Here is a 6,392-nt window from a genome sequence, read left to right as displayed (position 1 = left end):
TCTCTCTCTCTCTCTCTCTCTCTCTCTCTCTCTCTCTCTCTCTCTCTCTCTCTCTCAACTAGGGACACCTTTAAGTGTAGAACAATAGCATGAATAATCACAGGAACAAGGACATGACATGGATGAGGAAAAACAACACCACAGCTCTCACATGGAAAGGAATAAGAGATAGCTTATTCTAAAGCTAACTATGTCTGATCACAGCCCAGGAACCCCAAATACAATGTGGTGAGGATTTCACAAAGGTTTTTATAGAAACTGAACAAAGATACTTTCAAAATACATTGGTGGGAACCTCAGATAAGTAGGCAACTGAAAAGCTGGGAATCCCCTGCTGTCGGGCTCAGATGTTATCTGATGACATTCTTAGCTTTGGGGTTACTGGAAGACAGGGTGTCTTGTTCTTAAACACATCTTGGGTGTTCTATTGACCATGGTGTCAGAGACACCATGACCAAGGCAAGTCTTATAAAGGAAAGCATTTAGTTAGGAGTTTGCTTACAGTATTAGAGGGGTTTTTAAATTTTTATTTATTTTATGTATATGAGTACACTGTAGCTGTCTTCAGACACAACAGAAGAGGGCACCAGATCCCATTACAGATGGTTGTGAGCCACCATATGGCTGCTGGGAATTGAACTCAGGACCTCTGGAAGGGCATTCAGTGTTACTTAACCACTGAGCCATCTTTCCAGCCCCCAGTATTAGAGGGTTAGTTAACCCATGATCATCTTGGCAGGAAATTGACAGGTATGGCACTGGGGCAATAGCTAAGAGCTTTACATTCTGATTGGCAGACAGCAGGCAGAGACTGGGTCTGGCCTGGGCTTTTGAAACCTCAAATCCCACCCCCCAGTGACACACTTCCTCCAACAAGGTCACATCTACTATAACAAGGCCACCTGTCCTAACCTGTCCCAAACAGTTCCACTAGCTAGGGACCGAGCATTCAAATATATGAGCCTCTGGGGAGCATTCTCATTCAACCACCATGTTGACACTCCAAAGGGATTTAACCAAGTAAGAGTCAAAAGGATGTTAGGTCAAACAGAGTTAGGCAAATGCCTATTTAAAGGACTAAGATAATGTGGTTCTGGGTCTATAATATTCCAACTATCCACAATTGTCAGACTTGTCGAATATTTAAGATAGGGATAGCTTCCCCCACCTCCCAGGGAACTTCAGTTCACAACATAAACCAGGGCTGGCCTAGGCAACAGGAAGAACAACAATCCTCTGCAACAATCCTCCACCTACCTCCTCCCTGTATTGCTAGTGCCGAGTGGATACCAACAATGAGAAAGCAGCAGGCCCCCATCTGCCACCATCCTTCTAGCCTGTCACAATGAAGGACCAAAGACGTTGAGGTAATAGCACCTGTGTGACCTTGCTGTGGATTCTCACCTGACTGACACTCCTCAAATGATAACTAGATGACAACTCCACTACACCCACTTCCTCTCACCAGAGAAGCCTGTTTGAGCAGTTGTGACTAAGGACCTATGGGTATGAGCAAGCAGGTAGCAGGAAGCTGGAGAGTGGGTGTCAGTGTAGGACAGACACAAAGGCTTAGGCCTCCAGCTTCCCTGCACCAAACTCAGGGCAAAGGCGCTGACACAGCTCAACCTATCCAGTGATCCCACTCAGCAGGTCCCACTCACACTGCTGCAGGACCTAACCTGTAAGACATCAATGAGGAGGAATACACAACAGCAAAGGAGAAAGCTCTATCCCTGCCTTCAAATGTCTACCTTCTTCCCACAGAGGAAAAAAAAAAAAAATCAGACTCGCACCAATCTGATGAGAGGAGGCTTGGAGGCAAGGAAAGAAAGAGGGACAGGGAGATAGAAGACGAAAAGAGACCAGATTGCCCGCTAGCATGCTACTGCTACTCCATATTCCCATGAGGAAAACCTTAGGGCCATGTAGATCATCTCCAGTATAATATGATCATTGGGGTGGGGGAGGGAGGCTAGGGTTGGTGACTGTAATTCTAGCACTTTGGAGGCTGAGACAGAGGATTGCTCCAAAGCCTGCCTGGACTACATGGTGATGCCAGCTGAGGATACAGAGGAACAAACATACACTTGGATGACTTCAGACACTAGATCCTTAAATCATTTTTCTTCCTACACTCAGACTTCCTGAACTTCTATTTTAGTGTTGTCTACAGTATTATAGGCAAAAGATGCCCCTGCTTCCCAATCCTATAGAAATAATGGAAAAGGGGAGGACTTCATTCTGTCTAGAAATAGCATCACCAAGCCACCATGCCTTTTACATAGTCAAAGAGCTAGAAAAAGAAGTGCTTATAATCCTAGCCTCAGGAAGCTGGGGCAACCACAAGTTCAAAGTCAGCCTGACCAACTTAGTCAAACTCTAATTCAAAATAAAATTTGCAAAGGCCTTTGGGTTTGTGTCAGCAATAGAGTGTGTGCCTAGAATGCACCAGGTAGGGGCTCAATCCTAACTCTAGAGGGTGTGTGTGTGTGGGTGTGTGTGTGTGTAGAATATATATCCTTCCTCACCACCTTGCAAAATTATCTGACACTGAGAACTTTTTTTTTTTTTTTTGGTTTTTCGAGACAGGGTTTCTCTGTGTAGCCCTGGCTGTCCTGGAACTCACTCAGTAGACCAGGCTGGCCTCAAACTCAGAAATCCGCCTGCCTCTGCCTCCCAAGTGCTGGGATTAAAGGTGTGCGCCACCAACGCCCGGCTGACACTGAGAACTTTAAAAACAAAACTATAGTCATAGCAACAAGTAGAGAGATAGAACTTACTCCGGTTTGGCTTTGACAACAAGGTTTAGAGACAAGTAGGTACACAGAACAATATTTTCATCCAGTATATAACTCTACAGAGGAAAAGCCAGGCTCATTCACCCTTAGGAGGAAGTAATAACAGCCATCCATTGAGTCTCTTTGGGAAAAGTTTTCCAAAAGAAACAAGCAGCAAACTGAAGTCATTTCTTGGTTCACCCATCCCCATCCACTCCATTGATCCAAGCATGTGGGAAGTCATAATCCTAACTAAAAAGAGTCTGAGGGTTTGACTTTGTGTGTGTGTGTGTGTGTGTGTGTGTGTGTGTGTGTGTGTTCTCCTGAAGATGAAATTCAGGACCTCAAATGCTAGGCAAATATTCTAACAGACCCTGCAAACAGGAGGAGAGAAGGAGGGAGGGAAGGACGGAGGGATGGAGGGAGGGGGGCACCTTTTCGAGCCCTGCTTTCCCAGAGAGTCAACAAACCACCTCACCTTTTAAAGAATGCTACTTTTAGGCCGAGTTGAGTACCAAGACTCCAGGTTGGCTTCTGCATTCCAAAATCAGACTACAATCATCTGAAATAAAACAAAAAAGAAAAATGTGTTTTGATGCTAAAATGGAGTTTACTTAGTGAACTATTAACAAGCGACCTGACTGTACAAGTGAAAAGAAAGATGATTTTTTTTTAATGATTGTCATTATGTTGTCAAGACCTATGCTTTCTAGGGTTGGAAATATGGCTCAGTGGAGAACACTTCTGGTTCCTCCTTATATCATAATCAAGTCATCTTGGTTCAGTTTTTATATGAGCACCATAGCCATAAGCAACTTGGGAAGAAAGGCCTCATTTGTCTTACATATCTCCGGTTACAGTCCACTGAGAAAAAACAAGTCAGGAACTCAAGGAACTCAGAGATAGGAACTGAAGCAGAGACCATGGACTGACTTTCTCCCCCTGGCTTGCTCACTTTGCTTTTATATACACCTGTTCAGGGGCGCCTCGGTAGGCAGGGCCCTCCCTCATCAAACATTAATCAAGAAAAATACCCCACAGACTTGCCTACAGACCAGTCTGACAGGGATGAGGGAGTGGCTCACTTTATCTGTTAAGATTCCCTCTTCCCAAATATATCTAAGTTTGTACCAAATTGACAGAAACAATCACACAAGTCTTTTGAACTATATAGAACATAGTTATATGAAATATACAGAGCGCTGTTCCAGACTACCCAACACATACGAATTGCCACAATCTACAACTGAAAGCAAAATATTTTCCTTCGCTGGCTGAGTCTTAATGTCAAAGCTATCATCAAATATTTAAACCCTCCTCCAAAACAGCATAAAAATTAATACTTAAATGCACCTCTCTTGATTGTTTATAATTTTAAATATATTATTAACACAGTCTCATAAATCGCTATTTACATGTGAAAATTTGTATATTAAGTAAATGATTTTTTTTTTCCAATTTGAGGAGTAACTGAGATAGCCCTACACCTCTCTCGGTGAGTAATGTTTCCAGAAAGCTGTTTAATCAGAGATTTAACTTGCTGGGATACAGGAGCCATGAAGTTCCGAACACTTAAAAAGAAACGGCAGTCGACCTTGAAGTGTGCATATGGCAGGGCCGCAGAACCCACTCTTTTACCTTACTTTATCCCAGCGCTTTGCAGGACGCAAAGCCGTGGAAGCAAAGACTCGGGGAGCCCCAGGATCCCGTCACCCGCCCTGGGACCTCGATCCCGGCCATGAAGGACCCGGGCTGGAACTGCAGTCCCAGCGCTGGGTAGGGAGTCCCGGTGTCAATCATCTGGGAAACCTGGAGCCCTCCAAAGCCGGCGCTCTGCGTCGTGGAACGTCAGCTGCGGGAGGCTCCGCGGCCGGTGCCTGGGAAAAGCGGATGCGAATAAAGATGGAAACCTACGCATAGCTGCGGCAGCAGGCTCGCGGAAGCCATCCTCTGGGGACCGCCTGCGCCTTTACCCGGACCTGGGACGGCGGCGCCTCCGGGAAGTCGCAGCTGCACAGGGCGGCGGCAGGAAGGAGCCGCCAGACGTCGGTGGGTGATGCCGGAATGGAGGACCGGCTCGTTGGGGACCGAACCGCGCGCCTGGGGACCGCGGGGCCTGCGCGCTGCACAGCGGCCAAGGTGGCGCCCGCCGCCCCGCGCCCTGCGGCCAAAGTCCCAGCCCTGGTGGCAGCTTCTCAGGAATCAGCTCAGGAAGCCGCGAGAGTCCTTCCGGCCGGCAGCCACTGGCCACTATGTCTTCTTGTTATCTCCCGAGCCTGGCAAGGTGTCTTCTTTGGAAAAATACCCAAGGAAGGCGTCATGTGTAAATGAGCCGGTCAGAGGCTTATTGTGGGGATTTCGTTTTCTTTTCATCGAGTAAAACGTAGCATGTTTAACTTTGGGTATTCGCACTTTCGCTATTTGAAATAATTCTTACAATAAGCCTGCAAGAAGAAGAAGGGGAAAAAATGCACCAGGGTCATTAACCCGTCCTTCAAGCTGCACATTCAGTGCAAGCTTGAGAAACTATGTACTGGCTTCCAGCCAGAAAATTGCCGGTCAGATCCTGCAAATCTGAGTTTTATAGAGTAAGCCGCAGGGTGACAAATGAGAACAAAATGCCTGGGATGCCTTAGGCATACAGTAAATGGTGGCTATCTACTCAAAAAGACTGTAGACTTTTCAACTCTGTCCAGGCGTGCAACTTTTAACATCACCAAAGTAAGATACACTTTGATGCAATGCGTGGAGATCCGGGCATGGGATGGGGTGGGGTGAGGGGGGGGGGTGGATGGGTGGGGGGGATCTAAATCCAGACAGTTTAAGAACTTAAGAAATAACGGAGCCGAGCTGGTGAGATAGCTCAGCAGTTAAGAGCACTGACTGCTCTTCCGGAGGTCTATGAGTTCAAGTCCCAGCAACCACATGGTAGCTCACAACCATCCGTAATGAGATCTGATGCCCTCATATGAGCGGGGGGAAGGGGGGGGAGGCGGAGCGAGCGGGGCTGGACCTAAGAGGGAGAAGGGGAAAGGGAAAAAAAGAAAAGAAATAATGAAGCCAAGTGAGTAAGCTTGCTGGATAACACACCTGGAAGCCATCAGCCAGAACCAGAAAGCAGAACTGCAAACTATAAACAGTCTTTATTCAAAAGTAAAAGTCAAGACACTGGACGTGGTGGAACACTACAGTCTCAGCTTCCTAGCAGGCTAAGACAGTTAAGTTCCCAGTTGGCCAACAGCCTTGGTTAAATAGCATCCCTGGCTCAATGTTTTTCTTAATTTACTTAAAAATTTTAAATGACACCAGGAAAAAGGAGCAGGGTCAGAGGGAGAGCTGTTATAAAGGGACTTGAGATACAAGTTAGCAAAATGTAGTTTGTGAGCTTTGACAATTTGATACAAAGAGACTCTTACTCCATTTATTTACACCCCTTCCTGCATAGATGGGCCCGAGTTCCCCATCAGAGTGCACATGTGCACACCACAGCACACCATTGGTCCAAAAGTAGTGAGAAGACAACTTCCGTGGTCCTCCTCCTCCTCCTCCTTCTTCTCCTCCTCCTCCACTTCTCCTTCTCCTTCTCCTCCTTCTCCTCCTCCTCCTCCTCCTCCT

General features: G+C 46.5%; 1 protein-coding gene across 3 annotated transcripts in view; it reads right to left on the bottom strand.

Annotated features, from left to right (window-relative positions):
• Positions 1-5,138, bottom strand: part of Mppe1 (metallophosphoesterase 1) — a 21,749-nt gene extending 16,611 nt beyond the window's left edge. For 2 of the 3 annotated variants that reach the window (XM_028774331.1, XM_028774333.1), the window contains exons 1-2: positions 4,692-5,138; positions 3,256-3,339 (exon numbers count right to left, since the gene is read on the bottom strand). The gene's annotated coding sequence lies outside the window, so the exon portion shown is untranslated. Of the gene's footprint in view, positions 1-3,255; positions 3,340-4,415; positions 4,539-4,691 lie in introns of those variants that run through there. The other variant, XM_028774332.1, reaches the window with a different exon arrangement.
• Between the last annotated feature and the right edge of the window lie 1,254 nt (positions 5,139-6,392).

Source organism: Grammomys surdaster, unplaced genomic scaffold (genome assembly GCF_004785775.1).
Source record: "Grammomys surdaster isolate TR1022 unplaced genomic scaffold, NIH_TR_1.0 239, whole genome shotgun sequence".
Lineage (NCBI taxonomy): Eukaryota > Metazoa > Chordata > Mammalia > Rodentia > Muridae > Grammomys > Grammomys surdaster.
This window is presented reverse-complemented; position numbering and strand designations above follow the sequence as displayed.